The sequence below is a fragment of the Mytilus californianus genome, unplaced genomic scaffold, assembly GCF_021869535.1.
Source record: "Mytilus californianus isolate M0D057914Y unplaced genomic scaffold, xbMytCali1.0.p SCAF_10, whole genome shotgun sequence".
Lineage (NCBI taxonomy): Eukaryota > Metazoa > Mollusca > Bivalvia > Mytilida > Mytilidae > Mytilus > Mytilus californianus.
The window spans coordinates 74,718,493-74,743,250 of NW_026262582.1; the positions used below are offsets into that span (position 1 = coordinate 74,718,493).

Sequence of the window (24,758 nt, forward strand, 5' to 3'; positions counted from 1 at the left end):
CTGTTTGATGTCTGTCATATACTGCATAGGCGGATCCAGGGGGGGGGCGGGACCCCCCCCCCCCATTTTTGTGGGAAAATTTGAATGATTATATAGGCCCCTCCTTAGGTTAGTCAGTGGGCCACCCTTAGAAAAAGTTCTGGATCCGACACTGTACTGGTATGTATTTTGTATATATATTTTTTTTTTAGCTTAAATGCGACCGGTTGTTTTGTTATATTCATACTTTTTATATTTCATCAACATAGTATACAAGTTATAATTAAGGCCACACAAAACAAATTAGGCCTTGATAAATAAACATGATAATAACAATATCATAACACTATATAAAAAAGTGTATGTGCACTATTGAGGCCATGCGGTCAGATACAAATTCTTATATTCACGTCATGTATTCATTCCTTATCTGTGTTTATGCTTTGTGTCAATTTTCACATGACTGGCACTTTTTTCTTATGATATAAATATTGTTAAAGGTATATTACTTATTTGTATGCTAGAATGGGCCTCGGTGGCACAATGGTCAAAGAAATTCGACTACTGTATCACTCGCCTGTCATTACTGAGGTTGTGAGTTCGAATTGCGCACTTGGCAGATGCATTCTACTCGAGACTTAATTTACTACCATTGCCAATTCTCTTCCAGGCGCTCCCGCTTTCACAAGAAATGAATACCGACCTCCCCGAAATAGCCAAAAGTGCTACTGGTGGCATTAAACGCCAACCAATCAAAAATTATATATAAGAAAAACTGTGACAAATTCTAATTGGTGCCAACAAATAGTTCGTTTATGATGAAATTACGCCGACAGTTGAAGTAAACAGTTTTGTGGTCTTTTAGTGTTTCACTGAATTTTGTCGTGAATAATTTATACCATTCACTTTTTCGTGTAGGCTTATATATCGTAGAATGCAAGTTTTATCAAACTTGATGTTGGATAACACTTGTACTATTCTCATTTGTAAAAAAAAAATATCGTATTACTGACAAAACTTATTTGTTTCATGCTTGATGTTTACTAACGTGTTTAAAGTAAATCTGAAGCAACATATTTTTAGATATCTAAATATATCGGAACGCACTTAATCACGGCATTTTTAAATTAGAACTTTTATTTGCAGTGGCGGATCCAGAGAGGGGGGGGGGGGGGGGGGGGGGGGGGCGGGGGTTCCGGGGGTTGGAACCCCCCTTTTTATGACGATTAATGCATTTGAATGGGGACATATAGTTGGAACCCCCCTTTATCCTGGGTTAGGACAGCTTCAGTTGTATATCCATCATGACACGTGTGTGCTCAATATTAACCCTCGCATGCCAACTAAAAGTATAATACTACCTTTTTATTAAGAAACGATAGAAATTCGCATTCATCAAGCACACTCGTGTTCTAGCATTAAATCATACAAAATATTAGAAATAGAGAAATGTGGAATAAAGAATAGTTGATAACAACAATAGAGAACAATGAAAGTTTATTGTTTTTTGATTTTTTTGTCGTATAATGAAAGCATACAACAGTTTATTTCCTCCAAAAATTGTACCGATTAAAAGCTTGATTTTACTTCTTAACGTTGCTCTTTGTTGACCGAGTACCAGGGTTAACTGTCGACAAACTATAAACTCCGCAGTTAAAAGTCGTTAATATTTATGAAAATAGTCTATTCCATCCCTTACGTATACTGTTGAAAGTTAAATATATGACACGAACATTATAATTAGCTACTTCATCGGAGAGTTTTCAATATAATTCGTGTTAATAGCCATCATTGAATAGGACAAATTATAACTAAGTAGTGTTTCCTGTTGATAGTTGGTCAATTATATCTCATCTATTATGAAGCAAATTAAACTAAACTACAAAACGGGTCTGACGAAAGATACGTATCGTGTCATAAAAAAATCGTGCATCTCGATTGTAAAAACGTCATAGGTTTAGTTGGTTTAGACGAAGCGTGCACGTCTCTTTTGCATGGGAGATAAGAACGATCAGCTAGGTCAAACAAGACCAGAGGCAGGCAGCATATGCAGAAAGTAGGATGACACGTCTTGAAACCAGCACATTAAATATCCGCCTCAGAGTGTATGTCGAGTACACAACAGAGTTTTAAATTTCACTTTTCTTAAAATTTCTTTATATAGCCGTGTGTGATATGATGTAATGTCAAAATATTTGGCTATTCCTATTATCCGATTAAAGTAGTGTATTCTCTTGTATCTTACTCAATGGAAACTGAGCATTTGTAATTGCATTGCAGATTACATATTAGAGCGCCTACACACGATATGCATTTAGCTACTATTAACTCGTGAATATCCAATATTTGTATTCCTTTTACGCAATGGACATTCAAAAGTCCTTTATTTGGAGGAATGATTATATTTTGTATAGAGTTTTATTTTCAACAATCGTTCTAGATTAAATTAAATTCAATGAAAAAACCGAAAAACTATGGCTTGGATTCCACCCCGAATGTTGCTTGGTTGCCCCTGCAACTGCTCCCTATGAAGGAGAAGAAATACATCAAATGAACAAAATATAGCGGATAGTGCAGATTTATTACCTTTTGATTTTCAAGGTTAGTGTTACTACATGTATGCAATGAACAAACAAACTGTGTCAAAATTAAACGAAATGGGTCATGTCAAACGATTTAAAGATAACATCAATCATGGAACACAACTTGTTCCCAACAGTCTACAGTCAATGTGAAGCTTAAATTAAAAAAAATAAAACATGTAAAGGCTGTTCCAGCCAAAAAAAAAAAAAAAAAAAAAAAAAAAAAAACAACTTCAGTAACACCAAGTCTGGAGAAAGAGTCGAAACTTCACATCAGGGAGATAATGCAGCTAATATAGGATAATTTCCAAAATTCTGTAACAGAAAAATTTCATCTAAAATACTCGTTTATTGATGCCCGGTACCGAAGTACTCTATAACAAATAATTAAATAACTTTTTATGGAAATCCAACATTTGATAGCAGTAATTATATTTATGCTGCTACCTTCACTTTGTCAACTTTATGTAGCTGTAGGTGAATGTCAGTCCAGCCTTAACTGTATTTTGAAAAAAAAAATATAATAACTATTTCCTGATGTTAACATTTTGAACGGAGAATAATGTTACATACTAATTCAAATATAGCATGACTGTATATTATTTTGTTATGAGAATTAATCATTAAGTTATTCGAGATTTAAAACATGTCCACGGTATTTACTGTCTGCTTTTTGTACATTTTGACAGTTTTTCGTGTTTGCAAATCTGACGAAAATACAAATATACAGATTCCTTTAATGGATAATGTAAAGGCGCCACTTTTTGCTGATTTAAATTTGTCAACCGTGGCTCAACAACTGAAGAGAGTAATTCAACAGGAAGTGAAGCGCAGCGTACAAAACAGAATTAATGGTAAGTAAGTAGTAAGGGCAAAACAAACAAAACTAAGAGTAAGTCTGGGCAAACTGAAAAGGATTAAGGGTAAGTCAGGAAAAACAGAACAGGAGTAAGGATAAGTCAGGGCAAACAGAACAGGATTAAAGGTTAGTCTTGGCAAACAGAACAGGATTAAGGGTACGTCAGGGCAAACAGAACAGGACTAAGGGTAGGTCAGGGCAAAAAAAAAAAAAATTAAGGGTAAGTCAGGGCAAACAGAAAAGGACTAAGGGTAATTCAGATCAAACATAACAGGATTAATGGTACGCCAGGGTAAACAGAACAGGATTAAGGGTACGTCAGGACAAACAGAATAGGATTACGGGTACGTCAGGGCAAACAGACCAAAATTAAGGGTACATCAGGGCAAACAGAACAGGATAAAAGGTAAGTCAGGGCAAACAGAATAGGATTAAGGGTTAGTCTGGGCAATCGTAACAGGATTAAAAGTAAGTAAGTACTCTAAATCCTACTATGTTTGCCCTGACTTACCTTTATTCTTATTATGTTTGCCCTGACGTATCCTTAATCCTGTTCTGTTTGCCTTGAGTTACCTTTAATCCTATTACGTTTGCCCTGGCTTACTTTTAATCCTATTATGTTTGCACTGACTTACCATTAATCCAATTTTGTTTGCTCTGACGCACCTTAATCCTGTTCTGTTTGCCCTGAGTTACCCTAAATCCTATTCTATTGCCCTGACTAACCCTTAATCCTCTTCTATTTGCTATGACGTATCTTTAATCTGTTCTGTTTTCCCTGAGTTACCCCTAATACTGTTCTGTTTGCCCTGACTGGCAAACATAATAGGATTAAGGGTAACTCAAGGCAAACAGAACAGGATTAAGGGTAAGTCAGGGCAAACAGAACAGGATTAAGTGTAAGTAAGGGCAAACAGAACAGGATTAAGGGTAACTCAAGGCAAACAGAACAGGATTAAGGGTACGTCATAGCAAACAGAACAGGATTAAGGGTTAGTCAGGGCAATAGAATAGGATTACGGGTAACTCAGAGCAAACAGAACAAGATTAAGGGTACGTCAGGTCAAACAGAACAGAATTGGGGGTAAATCTGAGCAAACGGAACATGATAAAGGGTACGCCAGTGTTAACAGAAAATAATGAGGGTAACTCAGGGCAAACAGAACAGGATTAAAAATAAGTCAGGGCAAACAGAACAGGATTAAAAGTAAGTCTGGGCAAACCGAACAAGATTAGGGATACGTCAGGGGAAACAGAATAGGATTAAGGGTAAGTCAGGGCAAACAGAATCGGATTAAGGGTAAGTCAGGGCAAACAGAATAGGATTACGGGTACGTCAGGGCAAACAGAACAGGATTAAGGGTAAGTCTGAGCAAACAGAACATGATTGAGGGTAAGTCAGGGCAAAGAGAACAGGATTAAGGGTAAGTCAGGGCAAACAGAACAGGATTAAGTGTAAGTCAGTTCAAACAGAACAAGATTAAGGGTATGTCAAGGCAAACATACCAGGATTAAGGGTAAGTTTGAGCAAAAAGAAGAGGATTAAGAGTAAGTCAGAGCAAACAGAACAGGATTAAAGATAAGTCAGGGCAAAAAAAACAGGATTAATGATAAGTCAGGGCGAATCGAACTGGATTAAGGGTAAGTCTAGGCAAACAGAACAGGAGTAGGGATACGTCAGGGGATACAGAACAGGATTAAGGGTACGCCATGGCAAACAGAACAGGATTAAGAGTACGTCAGGGCAAACATAACATGATTAAGGGTAAGTCAGGGCAAACAGAACAGAATTAAGCGTAAGACAGGGCAAACAGAACAAACTTAGGGGTACTGTGCAGTCTTAAGGAAGACATATCCAATATTGTAATTTATGTCTTTATTCATACACAGAACCTCCGGGGAGGGTACAAAACTGAAAAGATACAAAATAAAACAAATTACCATGTTTGCAACTAGTGTTACCTAAAAAATTACAATTATGTCACTAACTGATTGCCATAACTTGTAAACCACAGAAAACTGCATGTGAATGATCCAACAGTTACCTACATGTAGATAGACATTTATACAACCTTACATGCAAAAGATATCTTCATACACACAAACATTTATGATATAAAGCAATCCTAATCAATGTGAAGTAAAAATTGTAAAAAAACTGTACGTTCATTAAATGACAATAATGGCGTTCCATAGAAATATTTTCTTCAAACAAACTGAGTAACGCAGATTTAAAATCAAAAATTTAAAGGGGCAACGTGAGACCAGACAGGTTAATTATCTTAACTTATACATGAATACTCAATAATAAGCAGTTAACGGGCGTTACAAGGATGTAAACAAATACCGGTCAAAATGCACACAATTCACCACTTTACACAAAACATACAAAAATTACAGAATGATCACTTATCCGGTGATCAGCAAAGTTCATAATACAAGTAATAAAAACTTACTCTGTGGTATCAGCACCATTATAAAGGAAATACAATGAATTTTCTGTAGTACAACTTTAGAAACACATTTGGCGGAAATAAAAAATCAATACATATCGACTAATAAAAAACCAAACAGTGCGGATATGTAAAAAAATCCGGGAGTCAGCACACTCCCCTCCTGATATCATAAGAAATCACTACATACATAATCAAGTTCAATTCATAAATACACAATAAATGAAAACTTATAAAGTTCACACAGTATTATCTGTTGATAAACCCATGTACATTATCATAATGTTATTATCAAGATTATAGTGTTTATTCAGGCTCAACAAGCAAAACGATTTGAGATATTGGTCTCACATAAGTTACTGGTTGACCATCACGAATGATTCGAAGTTCAACTTTACGAGTTTTTCTATCCTCACTGGGGAAAACTCTTTGAATGATACCAGTTGGCCAGTAATTTCTTGCACACTTATTGTCTTTCATGAGTACTACTGTTCCAACTTTAACATTTTGTTCATCCGTTTGCCATTTAGGTCGTACTTGTAATGAATGTAAATATTCCTGTCGCCACTTTGCCCAGAATTGTTGAGCGAGAAATTGCACATACTTCCAATGATGTCTTATAGAGTCTTTTTTCTCAAAATCGGGAAATGGACAAATGTCGTCTGCTGTTTTTTGAGTGAGCAGAAGAGACGGAGTGATCACACTTGGTGACTCGGAGTCATATGATACACATGTCAATGGTCAGTTGTTGACAATTGCAGTAACTTCTGCTAAAAAGGTGGTCAACATCTCATGAGTCAAGTCTTTGAAACGGGTTTCTAACAGCAATGAGTCCAATATTCTCCTAGACACTCCGATGAGTCGTTCCCATGCTCCACCGAAATGAGAGGCATGGGGCGGGTTAAACTGCCATGTAATTCGATTGTTGTTTAAAAAAGTTCTGAACATTACGGTCTTCAACAAATTGAGCAATAATCGAAAGATCCTGAGTTGCCCCCACAAAGTTTGTACCTCTATCGGATCTCACGTGTCGAACTGGTCCTCTAAGTGCGATGAAACGACGCCAAGCATTTATGAACGAAGAGCTGCTCAGTTCCTCAATAACTTCCAGATGAATAGTTCTAGTAAGCAGACAAGCAAATAACAGAGCCCAACGTTTTAATTGGGATACATCATCTCGTGTACGACGAAACGTAACTGGCCATGGGCCAAATGCATCAACCCCTACATACGAAAAGGGGGGACTTGGAGTTAACCTGTCTTTCGGCAAATCAGCCATCTGCTGAGTACAAAGTTTTCCTCGTAATTTCTTACACTGCACACACTTCCGTATGACTGAATTTATAAGACGTTTAACACCAACAATCCAATAGCCTGCATTTCTAATCGCTGCTTATATAAACGATCTACCTTGATGCGCAACCTTAACATGATAGTGGCATATGAGTAGAATTGCAATATGATGTCCTTTTGGAATAATGATAGGTTGTTTACATGAGTCACTTAGCTCGCTATGTTTGATACGTCCTCCTACTCTAAGAAGTCCATTTGAGTCGAGAAACGGGTTTAAGGGTAGAAGTGAACTATTTCTTGGGAGACGTTTGTTGCATCCCATTAAAGAATCTATATCCTCTTGAAATCCTTCTTTTTGAACTTCCTTGACGATGAATCGTTCGGTTTCCAGTAGTTGTTCTACAACATTCATGGTATTAGACTTTAATGTTTTTACTGATTTGTGATGTTTAATTTTGCTTCTAATACAATTGATCGCTGACACGAGTTTTCTCCACTCAGAGTATCTGTCAAATCGAGAAGAGACTGATGCTAATGGCTTACTTTCTACAGACGTAGTTTTGAGAGTTTCTATTTCAGGTCTGACCTCTCGATCCAATTCAGGATCAACTAAATTATGATCTGTTTTCGAAGTAGGGTCAATTTCTTGTAGAAGAAATGATGGTCCGCGAAACCATGTAGTAGTCCGAAGAGTTGCTGCCTGTACGCTTCTTGTTGCGATATCAGCTGGATTCATTTCACTAGACACATAACGCCACTGTCCAGGGTCGCTTGAAGCACGGATTCTACTTATACTATTACAGACATAGACGTAAAACCGACGACTTTTGTTGTTGATATAGCCAAGGACAACTTGACTACTAGTATCTGTATAGAAATACATGTTTTCAGTTTCTATTTTCAGGTGTTCTTTGATGATGTCGGTCATTTCTACTGCAAGTACAACGCCTCACAATTCTAAACGGGGTATAGTGTGCCCTGTGGATGGTGCAACCTTTGCCTTGCCCATTACAAAACTTATCTCAGTAGAATTTCCATCACTAAGTTTTAGGTATGCTACTGCACCAATTGCTTCTTTCGAGGCATCAGAAAAGATATGTATCTCACGCAAAGTTGCTGTGGCAAATGACACTGTGGTATACATACGAGGTATTCGCAAAGTTTCAAGACCTTTGAGTGAAGCTACCAATGCTTCCCATTGTTCCAGATACGAATCTGACAGAATGTCGTCCCAGTTAACTACACTAGATCCTATCATCTCTCGTAGTAACAACTTTCCACGAATTATCACAGGGGCTGCAAAACTAACTGGGTCGTAAATGCTGTTAATAGTGGAGAGTGCTCCACGTCGAGTAAATGGTTTCACATCTTGGGATATTTGAAATGTTATCTCGTCAGTTCCTATATCCCATGACACACCTAAGCTACGCTGGGTCGGAAGTTCGTCTGAACTTTAATCTAAATCCTTCAAACCTTTCGCTAGGTCGCTTGAGTCAAATTGTTCGAGAAGTTCTGTGCTATTTGACGTGATTTTGTGGAGACGCATCTTTCCACGATCCCATAAAGCTGACTGAGTTCGCTTAATAAGACTAACGGCTTCACTTACATTTTGACATGCTATTAGTCCATCATCTACATAAAAATGATCGTTTACGAAACCTCTTACATCCTGATCTTCATTTTCAACAGTTTTTCGGAAGCCGTAGGTAGCTATTGCAGGAGATGGGCGGTTCCCAAATACATGCACATCTTCATAAATATTTTGATATGAGCGTCACTGATGAGTCTTATGTAGACGAAACGCGCGTCTGGCGTACTAAATTATAATCCTGGTACCTTTGATAACTATTTATACCACTGGGTCGATGCCATTGCTGGTGGACGTTTCGTCCCCGAGGGTATCACCAGCCCAGTAGTCAACATTTCGGTGTTGACATGAATATCAATAATGTGGTCATTTTTATAAATTTCCTGTTTACAAAAGTTTAAATTTAAAACAGTATTAAGGGTACGTCATTACAAACAGAATAGGATTGAAAGTAAGTCAGGGAAAACAGAACAGGTTTAAGTGTACGTCAGGGCAAAAAGAATAGGATTAAAAATAAGTCAGAGCAAACAGAAAAAGAACAAGGGTAAGTTTGGGCAAGCAGAACTGGATTAAGGGTACGTCAGGGCAATCAGAACAGGATTAAGAGCAAGTCAAGGCAAACAAAACAGGATTAAGGGTACGCCAGGGCAAACAGAATAGGATTAAAGGTAAATCAGTGCAAACAGAATAGGATTAAGGGTTAGTCAGGGCAAACAAAACAGGAATAAAGGTATGTCAGTGCAAATAGAACAGGTTTAAGTGTACGTCAGGGCAAACAGAATAGGATTAGAAATAAGTTAGGGCAAACAGAATCGTATTAAAGGTTAGTCTGGGCAAACAGAACAGGATGAAGGGATCGTCTAGGCAATCGAAACTGGATTATGAGTAAATCAAGGCAAACAGAACAGGATTTAGAGTAGGTCAGGGCAAACAGAATAGGATTAAGGGTAAGTCTGAGCAAACCGAATAGAATTAAGGGTTAGTCAGGGCAACTTAAACAGGATTAAGGGTAAGTCAGTGCAAACATAACAAGATTAAGGGTAAGTCAGGGCAAAAGAACAGGATTAAGGGAACGTCATAGCAAACAAAACAAGATTAAGGGTTAGTCAGGGCAAACAGAGTAGGATCAAGGGTAAGTCAGGGCAAACTGAACAGGATTAAGGGTACGTCAGGGCAAACAGAATAGGATTAAGGGTAAGTCAGGGCAAACATAATAGAATTAAGGGTAAGTCAGGGCAAACAAAACAGGATTAAAGGTACGTCATTGCAAACAGAATAGGATTAAAAGTAAGTCAGGGCAAACAGAAAAGGATTAAGGGTAAGTTAATGCAATTAGAACAAAAATAAAGTACGTCAGGGCAAACAGAATAGTATTAAGGGTTAGTCTGGGCAAACAGAACAGGATTAAGGGTACGTCAGGAAAACAGAATAGGATTAAGGGTAAGTCATTGCAAACAGAATAGGATTAAGGGTTAGTCAGGGCAAACAAAACAGGAATAAGGGTAAATCAGTGCAAACAGAACAGGTTTAAGTATACGTCAGGGCAAACAGAATATGATTAAAAGTAAGTCAGGGCAAACAGAAAAGGATTAAGGGTAAGTAAAGGCAAACAGAACAGGATTACGGTACGTCAGGGCAAACAGAAAAGTATTAAGGATTAGTCTGGGCAAACAGAACAGGATTAAGGGTACGTCAGGGTAATCGGAACAGGATAAAGAGTAGGTCAAGGCAAACAAAACAGGATTAAGGGTACGCCAGGGCAAACAGAATAATATTAAAGGTAAATCAGAGCAAACAGAAAAGGATTAAGGGTTAGTCAGGGCAAACAAAACAGGATTAAGGGGAAGTCAGTGCAAACATAACAAGAATAAGGGTACGTCATTGCGAACAGAATAGGATTAAAAGTAAGTCAGGGCAAACAAAAAAGGATTAAGGGTAAGTTAATGCAATCAGAACAGGAATAAAGTACGTCAGGGCAAACAGAATAGTATTAAGGGTACGTCAGGGCAAACAAAATAGGATTAAGGGTACGTCAGGGCAAACAGAGCAGATGGAAGGGTACGGCAGGGGAAACAGAAAAGGATTAAAGGTAAGTCAGGGCAAACAAAACAGGATTAAGGGTAAGTCAGGGTTAACAGAACAGGATAAAGGGTAAGTCAGGTTAAGGGTAAGTTTGGGCAAACAGGACAGGATTAAGAGTACGTCAAGACAAACAGAAAAACGAGGTTTTAGCGAGTTTATTACTACTATGTAAATTACATAAAGAGAGTTGATATCAAGCAATATTTTATTCTCATAAGTTGTTAAACCTATTTCTCTTATGGACAACACACTCGTTGTTTTAAATTAAAAAAATCCGCAAATAGTCTTTTGCAGATACAAGTATGACGTTATATGTCCTGTTCCGGTGTCAAACTTCAACATCGGACATTACAAAACTTTTTATACGCTTCAGAATATCTAATAAAAGTTTACCAAAAGAAGATTTTCAGGTGAAAAGTGTGAGTGTTTTGTATATTATATGTCCTTGCCATGGACAAAATGAATGACTTAAAGAATAGCCAGTGAAAATGTCGTAGTATCGTGTCTTGGTGATGGATAAGCCAATCTAGTTAACACAGATTTCCTTGCAGTGTTATACAAGAAATATCTCTTCATGCAAAAAATAGATAACAGGCCGCAGAGAATGTTTGCTTATTCAGAAGTGAGCAGAATGATATAAACAGACCGATAACCGGAAATTGTAAACTGTTAATTGTAAAAGCTTGTTTCGCAGTATATTTTCTATGAATGTATTGCTATTTTGTAGCATTTGTTACAAACTTTCATTTCTAATTGAAAGGAAATTTAAGACGTTGCAAAACGTTTTCCCTTTTTTTCTCAATCCATTCGAAGTTCGTTGAATAACGATTTGTTATAAATGTTATTTATTAATTTGACAGATAGTGGGAATTGCGACCGAAAAATTGATGCAATGGAGAAAACCCTACAGGACTTGGTGTTAAATTATACAAATACACTTAATCAGCTGACACCGACTGTTGAAACTGTAGATTCAGGTACTAGTTTGTAAAATACTAACTTAATTTTAATTATTATTGGTAGATTGGGATCTATGTTTTTGTACATTGATCTTACTTTAGTAGATACTGTATCAGACATGATTCCTGTAAGTGTTGTCTATCATATATGTTGCTGTTGCCACATCTGATATTTCAATTATTATTTAAGTAGAGTAGTTTTTTTCTATCGATTGAATTGTTTCAATTTTGTAAAGTGATGCCGTTTGGGCGTCTATGCTACATACCGTGTTCTTTGTGGAAAGTCATACGAGGACGTATAGCTAGTTACTCAAACGTCGCGTGGACTCTAACTAGCTATTTTCTTGTTTTTTTAGTCCATGTTGGAAACATTGAATATATCAGCACTTTGTAGAATTTTAAAATTTTGATATCACAAAAGTGTTTAAGTCATGCAAAAAAAAAACTCATCATAGATATCAGGATTGAAATTTTGTATGTGCGCCAGACCCGCGTTTCGTATACAAAAGAATGATCAGTGACTCTCGAATAATAAAAGTAAAAAAAGCCAAACAAAGTACGAGTTTGAAGTGCCTTGGGGATCAAAAATTCATAAGATTTTTGCCAAATATAGCTTAGGTAATATATTCTTGAGATAGAAAGCTGTTATTGAAACAATAAAAGAAAATCTTTTAAAATTTTATGTTTATTGAATTATGAATAAGATAGAAATAGTTTGGTGAATGTACAGTAACAGACACAGCAGAAAATCATAAAATTACAATAAGACTAGATTATTATGACAAGGTCCTAATCTATCGGAACTAAATAACTTAAGATGGTTTCAACATCCGACTAATTGGTATATGATAAATATAAACTACATTTTTTATGTTTAAATGAAAAGTGATATCGTGTAAACATCAAAGCAATCTACCAGCACAATATATGAATATTGATTAGTTAGTCAACATATGAAGGGTTACTATATTGTAATGGAATGTCAATCATCCTAAGGAGCTACCATTTGATTTTATTGGCGGAAAAGGGGGGGGGGGATAATTTTGTCCTGCATTATTTTTAGCTGTAATCTCTGCCTTTTTATTTTTCACTCTATACGGCAATATATTGTTGTTGTTACGATTTTACATACCTGCCTTTTTTCACATAAATTATCATCCTTCCTTTTTTGTTTTTGCCAAGTTGCCTATCCTGTCCTTTTTTCACTCAGAACTCCTGTCCTGTCTTTTTTCAAATTTCATCCCCCCCTACCGACCCCCCCTCCCCTTCCTTCAACAATGAACAAAGCCCATAACTAATAGTCGGCTATAAAGGACCCCGGAACCACAAATGTAAAACAATTCAAAAGAGAAAACTAACGGCCTAATTAATCTATAAACAGTAAAAAAAAAATGCATTATATATCAAGATACAATCACGTGATGAATAATGTCAATGATGTCTTTAGAAGACAAAAATTAACCAGATGGAGAACCTATCACGCGAATATTTAGAATTTTGATCTCTTTGAAATGAATTTACGTGAACTGTTTAGGCTAGAATAAGATATATGTATGTATTGAACATCAAGATAGGTTTACTTTTACATTTGATTATGAATTATATTAAACAGCTAGCTGCCAAGAGCCATATCAGAAGATAGGAAAAGGATGCTATTTTATCAGTGATGCCATAGTTTCGGGTAATGCAGCCTTTGTACGTATGCATTACATATTATTCTGCTTTTATAAGAATTGCAAGATAGCACATTGTTAAATACAGTTTTAATATTTTTTTTCTAAAACAAATGTTATCCTTAATTTACCGAAATTCACGTTCGCATATGTCCATTAAGTAACGAAAAATAACAAGATGATGAGTGTATTGAATAGCATTGTACCGAATATACAAGAGGATATGTGAATGTATAAAGCTTTATACAAAATGCTGAGACATATCAATGCGATAAAATGAAGCCAGTATAATTTCTTGAGGAATATATGACAGATTTTTTATATTGCTTACGAAATAATGCACCAATATCTATTTGAAATTATGTTCTCGTATACTAGTTTCCATGAGGATACTTTTGTAGTCTTCAACTATATTCTATTTTAAAATCATACTGATATCGGTTCTTATAATATCTGATTAGTTAATGTTCTTTTTTCTTATATCACTAGGAGGATATATGTATGTGATATTATTATAATTTACACACGATACTGAGACATATTTAGGCGACAAAAAAAAGCCAGTATATTGCTGGCACGGTGTATGGCTTCTGACATAATGCACCAATATTACTTTTAAATCATGTTTATGTGTACATTGTACTACTATTGATGAGTAATCTTTATAATTATAAGTTTAATTTTCCCCTTAATTTTGCATGTTAAAAGTTATACCGATATCAGCCCTAGTCAATGTTCTTTGTTCTTATAAACCAGGCGAGCTGTACAGACCCTGGTGCCTATTTGGCTAACTTTGAAACCCTTGAAGAGGCCATGGTAATGAGGTTATTCCTTCAGAAGAAGAAAACAGGTAATTAGCAAAATCGGTTAGAGCTTTGTTAGAGGTGATTATTTGAATAGTTTTGCATTCTTCGAAAAGTATCAATATCATAACTAAATCAGACGTTTGTCTGTTTATAAGCTCAAACAATTCTGATTTTCTTAATATTTGATGCAAAACTTATGTCCTATATAAATAGCTTAAGGCTGTTTACATAAACAGGAAAGAGTAACTACAGAACAAGTTTAGGAAGTACAGTTATATCATGTGCTTAGATAATTCATTTGTACCTAATGTTTTAACGTAAAATGTTTATGGAAAAAAGTAAAAAAAAATACAGTTCTCCGAGGAAAAATAAAAAAAAACCGGAAAGTTCCTTATCAAATGGCAAAATCAGGAGCTCAAACACGTCAAGCTGAATGACAACAACTGTCATATGCCTGACTTGGTACAGGCATTTTTGCGGAGTGTACGGTATATTGCGGACGAAGGAAAAAAACCGAATAATTCTTTAAAACTTGTTGTATACATGTAGTTATCATCATTGCCCTTTTCGATGATGATGATGATGTTGATGATGATGATGTTTCTTCTAGGTAATCACTACTATGTTGGAGGACGGAACATCAACAGATATCTTCAAAACGGTGATTGGCGATGGATCAAAAATGGTAAAGTCACACAGATGACATACTTTGCCTTTGCTGGAGGACAACCTTCAGGAACAACTAAGGATGAACAGGACTGCATGTTTTTCTTTGCCAATGCCAGATACCAGTTTTACGATATTGAGTGCGATAATGAAGGCTATTATGGTGCTTATATTTGTGAAAAATAAAACGTGTTATAATAGTATTTAAGTAAAATAACATATGCATGAAGTGAGAGATGTTTGTTTGCTCGGTCTTTAGTTTCTATTCTGTGTTTTGTATACAATGGTTTGTATTTATGATGTATTTTGTTTGTCATATTAATTTTGATTGTCCGTCTGGTATATATTCTGTCATTTTAATGACAACGAACGTTCATTGAGAATCAAGAGGTTGTTAAAAGCAATATGTCTATATCTTATTTCAGACGTGCTTTTATTTATTCAGCGACTATTACATTATACAAACTAAAGGGGATACTACATAACAACCACAATAAGATAGTGTTGTAATGATTAACACGATCTGGTCAATAAATGTAGTATAATTAAAAAAAACAAACTATCATATAGAAACCAAATGAAGTGTGTGTCAATATTTAAAGGTTATATTACTTTATTCTGCAATACGCAAATAAAATTGAGAATGGAAATGAAGAATGTGTCAAAGAAAAAACAACCCGACCAAAGAATAGAAAACAATCGAATGCCACCAATAGGTCTTCAGCACAGCGAAGGCGTGCTCCAACTGTGCCCTAAACAAAAAAAAAACAAAAAAAACAATATAATCTAGTACGCTTTAAAAATAATCGGCATGACACACGGTGATGTTTAAAACAAGATACATTTCGTTGTTGTATTTTCAATTCCACTGCCTTATCATTTGAAATACGATGAACGTACTCAACTGACAAAAAGTAAAATGAAAATGGTTGAAATCTACAAATAAGCCATCCATTTGTGTCAGCATGTGTTGGACAAAAGCCATGAATACCACGTAACGGCAAATTATCTTCATACTTCAAAATAAAGAGAAAGGCCAACATACGCGAAATATATTTTTAGGGCAATGACTCATATATATAAGTACTCATATGCAACTTGATTGATATGGAGAGCAGGCAGATACAAATGTATTAAATTTGTTACACCGTAAACCTTTTTTCCAGTATCAGATGTTCAATTCTTTGAAATACTAAGCGACAAACTGGATCTGTCGAATAATATTGGTATTCGTTCAGATGAGTTATATTTCTTTAAAAGGTGCAGCTTACCTATATCCTGTCGATTATATATTCCATTTTGCTTTTTCAGATAATTGTATTGAATGACGTTATGTGAATCTAGATTAAAATTATACGTAAGTGTGTTTGTGCCACTAGTCCGTAGGTTATCCGATGTTTGGATATACCAATATATTTAAATCAGGAATTCTAGCGCATTTAAAAAAAAAACAAAGGCACATATAAAATATTTTATAAAACGTTCAGTATATCATGTATATATAACGACAAAAGAGAAAATTATGGAATACAACTGATGCGCAAACATGTTTTTTATATTTCTTCATTTGGAATTAACAAGATACTAGTAATACATTTGAGAAGCCAAACATTCATTAAATGCAAGGCTTGCAAAATATGTTGACAGCGAGTTATCGAATTTAGTTCAAAGGGTTAGTTTTGTAGTGTAAATAAAACGTCTCAACAAGGAAGTGAGAAGTAAAATGTGAAGAACTCTGTTAATGGCAAGTCTGATCATGTAAATCAATCGATTTAGTTTATGGCCGTACTTCATTTTAAACAGTTAAAGCCATATCCAGTCTAGTATAGTAATGTAAAAGCAGAGAAGACGAGCAATAAACCAAACAAAAGGTAAAAAATAAGATACTTAACAATATAGCAGAATACAGATAACAAATAATTGTCGAATAATATAATCAGTGGCATCAGTTGCCACGTAGTCTCAGTAGTTCTTATTGACTAGGATTGCCAGTTTTCTTGCTTAAGACAGATGGTTCTCTTTTGGTATGTCGGCTTCATATATGAAAAAAACAAACTGACAAAAATCCAATAGTGCGGAAAGTTACGATACACACCGATTAATCAACCAGTAAAATAAAGCCAGGCAGCTTATGTCACCGTTTATCATGATCAAGGTATTATATATAACCCCTCCTACAGCTCGGTTAATGAAATACATACATACACAGTGACAATTTAAAGAAAAAAAAAAAACATTGGCCTCATCAAAAACATGGTGTCTTGTTAAATAGCTAGTATCCTATTATCATCAGACTTTACAAACGACTCTAATATGTCACTCTGATCCGATTCCGTTTATTTGAATTAAAATGAATTAATCTATTTTACGGATGATAGCGTAACCTTTGCGGATAAGTGTATGTCATATGTCGGTAAAACCATATATAAGATGAAAAAACGAACGTATGGTCATGGATAAGACACTTTCAACCACACAAACGACATTGTTTATCAACAGTTGTGTCAGTCCAATCATTCCTACAAAACGGACTTCACGATGTTTCTTTTAATGACCACCTGCCACTGATACAGAATATGAACCCCGAAGTCAAAGTATCTAACATCGCTGTTCACTTCACACCAACTACTTGATAAAAAAAAAATTAGATATTTAAAGTTTTGGAGAAAATCAATTACAAAGGTATGATATGGTTGTGCAAGGTTCCTTTGGACTTTCAACCGAAGACAAATAAACGGATATTCTTTCGATGTTCTGGATAACCAAATTACACAGCTACATAAATGTATTTAAAAAAAAAAAACGTAATGTTGCTGGATCTAACAAAAGGTTTCACGACAATTGCTTCCAAGTTATAAACATCTGAAATCCTTTGAAATTAAAGAATATACTTCCCTCATCTCTGGTTCCTAATCCGAGATTGGCAATAATTTTGGTCCAGTTCAGCTATTTAATGTTTCTACTATGGTTTGGTTTTTTATATAGTTTTGCCTCAGGCATCACTGAAAATAATGTGTTTTTATCACTACTGATTGACTGTTAGTCAACTAGGGTATCACCTGCCTAGAAGCTCGGTACAATTTAAATATTATTCCTAATATACCTAGGAAAAGTACCGATGTTCAAATCATATAAATCGACTATAAAGACAAACTAAAGTAACAAACAAAAATTGAAAGAATAACATAAACACACAAAAAAAAGAAAGAAGCGAGAACGCCTCGTCAACAGGATAATCATCTCCTGCTGTGCATGTATCATCCGACATGGGAATCCATACGCATTCAGTATGTCACAATAAAAAATTAGACACACTCGGTTGTTACAGATGAGATTTTTCTTGTATATACAGATCTATATGAACCCTTGTTTTAATCGCGTCTTTGTAAACATCTCGTCAGTGAAAATAATGTTGTATTTCATAAAGAATTGTTTATCCCTGCCTAAAACATGATACTCGTATTGGCGTTTGACATTCCTTTTTTTCGTCTTTCAATCTCTAAAGAATAAACTATGCTAATGTAAAGGGTAGAATAAATATCTTTATACTATTTCACCAGAAAAGCGTCTTTGACTATTTGTGCTCTTACATTTCATTGTGTGTTATTTTTTTGTAATACTCACATCTTATTTTTAATTGCTTCCTCTAGTGTATACAGTTTTAGAGTAACTTTGAAGCCCTGATTAGATTGTTGGGTTGTTTATTAAAGACATCTGATCAAAACTATTTTACAACAGTTCTAGTAATGTTGTATGACACTGTTTCAAACTATTATAAGGTATAACTGTCAATGTAGTTTTTATGTTCGAACTGTCAGTATAGGCTTTTGGGTTAAACAGTTCTAAATGACGTAAATTTGAACAGTTATGATTATTGATGAGGTAATGCCAGTTTACCGGACTTTCTCTGTTTAGCATTTTTCAGATATAAAAATCATATACTAAATAAGTAGACTTCATTAATGTTTAATGAAGTTAGTTTTGTAATTTCTTCAAGTTGATAAATAATTTTAAATACAAAGATATGTTTATTTCTATTTAATATTCATTATGCAGCACATGCAATGTATTTCTGATATTTCAATAAGTATTATCAAATTATATTGTATTTATTTAGCAAATTATACACTGGGACGTTCATGTCCCGGGCTTTTATTACCGGTAAAATATTTGTATTACACAATGGCACTCGGGGAGTGTATTTTATACCCGATTTTATATGTATTTTGTTATACGTTCATAGCAAAAGTGCATAAAGCCAATACGACAAATAAGAACAATACAATATCAATTTGAATAAAAAATCAAAGTGCTGTTCATAACAAGGAGCAACAAAATCTTAGTAAAAATAAGATAAAATATTATATCATCATCATCATCATCAATATGAAAAAAAGTGTTTATTAATACGTAACTATGTAAAACGAAAGAACTGTTCGGATCGAACCTTACTATCTGTAAATGGTTGAATTATCAATAACTGTTCCACGCGTAGAAAAGATTCTGTCAGAAACAGTTCTAAAGCTATTCTTAAGCAGCGCATGTACATTTCTTCTGAAATTCCTGACAGATTTTAAAAGAGATTAGAGTTAAATAGTTCTTGTACTTCGTTACTGGCGAGATAAAGAATGTTGTTTTGTTGTAATTTGCTGATGGAAATTTAATAAAATCATTTGAAATTAAGAAAGTATTCGTCTTCATTCATCGCTTTGATTTATCGTTTTTGTGAATATGACAATTTGCTTTGGTTGCTGTAAAACAAAACCATTAATAATAAAATAGAGTTTAATCGCAAATTGTTCATATGTTTATTTTGCTGGAAGGATAAACAACCTCAGTTTATTCAAGTCTTCTATTCCGTGATGTTTACATCACGAACGAAGCTTATCCCAATTGTGTTCTTACATTTAGCAATACGACGGGTGCTGGATGTGGAGTAAAATCTGTTTTTTGTTCGGAACACCTGTGATGACCACCGATTTTCGTGTTGCTCAGTCTCTTGATATTTATCCATTCGTCATTTCTATGTTTCGTCATGGTGTTTTTTGTTTAAATTGGAGACATGATTTTGATTCCCTTCTTGGTCTCTCACTTAGCATGGCATGATAATTGAACAAAACATGTTAAACATTATGAATCCATTGGGTTTGCAATTTTCGAATTTTTTATTTCCGTGTATTTGTATTCTCTTGGTCTAGGACTGATGCCTTTTACAATTGGTAAAAACCTAAAATTAATGACACGGAATGTACGACCTTAAATCAATCATTGCCTACATTATTTTATATGTGTATTACTTGCTAACAAAAGTACTATTCCTGTCTATATTTTCAATATAATCCTAAAAAACAGCAAATAAAGAACAAAAAAAAAAAGCAAAAAAAAAAAAGCAGGAGAACAGAAAGAGGGAAAACATTAACCACGAAATACTAAAATAATGAAAAGATAAACGTTTACCTTGGGGATTAAGGAATGTTGGGGAATCATTTTCAAATCTCCTATATTTATATTGTTAGTAGTGGCTATACTTAAAACAAAAACTTAATAAATAAAATCAACAACAGGAAGATAGAACAATCAGGACGTATTTAAAAGATAAATGGAATACAAGAATCTGATGATATCCTCTCATCATTTAATCTTGTCATTAAATTTTATATTACGTGGAAACGGTTTACCGATTAGATGATAAACTATGATTTGATCTATTATGTTTACAAGCTAAACAGAACAGTGCGCTTCCGTTTGTATTGTATAAAAAGTCTTAATGATAATCTTAGCGAATGAATACATAATTTGTTATCATAGTTTTTTAAAGTTTTTTTAAAAACTTGTAAATCATAATACATTTAGAAATACTATCGACAGCTTATATTTGTATCCATTTTATCCTTTACTTCAAGTTCAGTGGGAAAGATGGGTTCAACATAGTCACCAAACCTTTAATCTTTTAGTGATAGGACATCATCTATACAGCTGAACATGAAGTTAAAGAATAATGATAGCTTCTTTTCATTCTTCCTAAGAAGATCCAATCTGAAGTCAGCATCATATGAATAAAGAAACAAGTCAACGACAAGAGGAGCCTTTTGGTTTCCATGGGAATGCCGATTGTTGGTTGAAAAATATGTACTCGAAACGTAACAAATATGTTGTCAATCAAGACATCAAGCACAGTTTCGACTATTTTTTTGTTTGAATCAGAGTGATTTCTTAAGAAGTACGAATTTTCCGAGACATTAAGCTTTAGTATTTTAGAAGATATAAATATAAAACGTCTGAAGGATTTGGGTAAATAACCTGTTTTCCCTAAAAAAATATAAAATACAAGATTGATTTTTAAGTACCTAATGACAAGTAAAATAACAACAAATACAGAACTCAAAGGAAAATTCAAAACGGAAAGTCCCTTATCAACTGGCAAAATCAAAAGCTCAAACACATCAAACGAATGGAAAACAACTGTTATATTCTTATCTTGGTACAGTCATTTCCTTGTGTAGAAAATGGTGAATTAAACATAGTTTTATAGATAGCTAAACCTCTCACTTGTATGACAGTCATATTCCATTCCAATATAATGACAACAATATGTGAGCAAAACAAACATAATAGGTAACATGTCAAAATTGGGGTACAGCAATACTCTAATTTCGTTTAAAGATTAATTTATTTTTACGGTACCAGTTCAGAGGTGCCAGTACATTTATTTCTTCATGGCCAACATTCAGTTAAGGTAAAGTATTGCAATATATTTGTATCTGTTTTGTGCCCTGCTTAAGGTACAGGATAGAGACATTATGTTTTCTGGTCTGTGTGTCTGCTCGTCCTTCTTAGGCCAAAAATAAAATTTCAAATTGTTTGATTTTGCCGACCGACCCATCTTAAAAGCACAAGCCGAAAAATTTTATGACAAAACTCGTTATATTTTTTTCCCGGATTTTCTTCATGTCCGACTCTGTTAACTGTATTCAAAATATGTATTTACGATCACGTATCAGCGTTTCAAGTGATTTTTTCAAAGTTTCGAGCTTTTTAACGATAATTAAATAGGAGTAGCGTGCGTAAAAACAAAAGCAGACAATGTTATTTTCTGCTGCGCCCTTCGACTTTCTCATGACACCCTGCCTTTTGGAGATCGATTATTTGATTTTGTTTGTTTTGTTATGATTCGCCGTTGCTTAATAACACTTTCTTGTTTATACTGAAAAGGTCAAAATATGTTTACCTGACGATAACAGCGGAATAGTACAAATTAATTAACGGCAATTTGAACTCGATGCTCATGTGGGAAAAATTTGAATTAGTGTTTAAGGGTGTAAATACTGTATCGATGGATGTTCGTTGACAGCAGATTGCATTATTTACATTGTCTAAATAGTTTAACATAGTGACTATCCGATGACCCAGTTTCTTCAAATTATTTTTTTTATAAATGTTTGATAATTATTCTATAAAGGCAAATAATTACCTGTACCTTTAATTCAATGTCTATATCTAAAATAAATTAATAAATCAGTAATCCCGGTGTTTTAACATCTTTTGTTGACAACCATGTGTTTTTCTGTTGGAAAATAATATAAAACCCCCCTTTGTCAGACAACATTTATAAACCTAAGGAATTCCATTCTGATAAAAAGCTTAGTCCTATAATATATCAATCACATACATTATAGTAAATGATTTTTTGATAAAAACCGTTGAATGCAAACGATATGGACCTACGGAGTCCTATACTATAGGAGTATTAAACAGTTGGGGTGTGACTGTCATTAAAATACAATTTAAAAATGAATATTATCCGGTGCAAGAGAGAAACTGAAAATGTATACCAACTTAACATTATTTAGAAAAGGGGATGGGGTTTATAACATTAATTTTCCTTTTAATAGCAAATTGAATTAACTACTAGTTTACACAGACTTGAAATGTCTATGATATTCTGCAAGGCGTGATATTGTTTTTATTTCTTTATCATTTCTATTATGTCTATCATACTTTGTGATTTTTCACGAGGCAATTGAAATAAATCTAAATTGATTTGTTATATAGACACTACAATGTATAATGCTTACTTTATCGCATAAAAAGCATTATATGTATGTCTCACTTCGCCCTTAAGTCTAGGCCTTGTTGAGTTTTTATTTTTCCTGTTTACAAACTACATAAAGATTAAGAATCACCACTTATATTCATGTAACGTAGAACCAACTATGCGAGATCCCCTTTTCTGTTTCAAACTACAAATATATGGCAATAACCAATACTCGGGGCACAAAATTTACAACACATAAGAGACAATTTGTAAACAAAGAGCCATTCCATCCAACACACATATCATCATTTATTTAATTAACAAATTATGTGTTGGCTTTTCATTTCATAAGCAACATCAAACAAAGATTTTTTAACCTATTTTCGGCTAGTTGAAATTTCGATTTAAGGTGGTACCCAACACCTTGACTAATATTAATTTGGCTCGTTTAATTTTCCTAAAATTTTGACAAAATGTTTACTTTGACCCTTTGACAAAAATATAAAAATTTCAAAAAATTTGAACCAACCACTTTATCAGAAAAATTTCACTAGTTATATAGCAGTTTGACAAACACTAATTTTGATCATTGAGAAGCTTAATATTTCCTTAACAATACAACGTAATTAAAACGTTTAGCTGATTTTTACAGAGTTATCTCCCTGTAGTGTTAGGTACCACCTTAAGGTAGTTTGAAGTTACATCAACTTGAAACTTGGTACATATGGTAACTATGAGATGAACTATTTAATTTATAAATGTATCTCAAATTATGATTTTGTCCAATAATTCATGGTTAACTGCACTTGTGATAGCTCATACGTGTTACCATGATTTATCAAGTTAATGTTTTAGCTTAAGATTTATACAATTAAAAGTTTGGATTCAGGTAATTTGTGGTCACATTACTATCAGACTTAGCACACATGTTTATTATGAACTGATCATTGATACCAAGGTTAAAATTTTCTATCTCATTTCTTTGCAGTAACTCATGAATCCTTCAAGCAATGCTTTTTACAGTTTGACATTTGTTGTTACTGTGACGATTTGTTTTTAATTTTGACGATTCTTAATTAATTGAGAAAAATGTCATTGTAGATCTTCATCCATGCAATTAGTTTAAAACTGTTCAACCCATGTTTTTAATTCGCCCGTCGAATGTCTATCCGTCCATCCGTCCATCAGTTAGTCCGTCAGTCCGTCAACACGTAAACACTTTGTACGATAATTCAAATTTTAATGTAGTTTTTACACAACATTAGATTTGACGGGCGAAAGCTCCCTTTTGATTAAACCAAATATTAGCCATGTCGGTTCAGAGTTACGGGACTTTAAGTATTTGAATTAAGGCAATTGTTCACATATCGCCCATTAACTCTAGTATTTCTTGATTGATTTCCTCCAAAAACTTTATTATTGTTTGGATTGATACATGTTAGCTTCTTTATGAATTTTTGAGTTTTTGATTTGTCATTCCAGAGTTTCAGCGCTAAATTTGAATCAATGATTTTTTTTTCACAAATTGCACACTAACTGCAGTTTTACCCAGATTTATTTCCGCAATACTTTACATGATTTTTGGGATTGATAAAAGGAAGCTTTCTTTAAATTCAAAATTGCTGGTTTGTCATTCCAGAGTTACAATGTACAGTAATTTAATTGTAAGATTAAAGCATAGTTTTTTTACATATTGTACCATAACTTGAGTTTGCTATAATGGTTGGAATTGATAGGTATAAGACGCTGTTCGATTTAAAACAAAATATGATATGTTATTTTA

The 24,758-nt window shown here is 34.2% G+C and overlaps 1 long non-coding RNA gene across 1 annotated transcript; it reads left to right on the forward strand.

The window, feature by feature from the left end:
• The first annotated feature begins 3,189 nt into the window (after window positions 1-3,189).
• On the forward strand, window positions 3,190-13,478 carry LOC127718541 (uncharacterized). The gene is made up of 3 exons (XR_007989890.1): window positions 3,190-3,415; window positions 11,697-11,813; window positions 13,408-13,478. It is a non-coding gene; the product is annotated as an uncharacterized LOC127718541 (long non-coding RNA).
• Window positions 13,479-24,758: the final 11,280 nt, after the last annotated feature.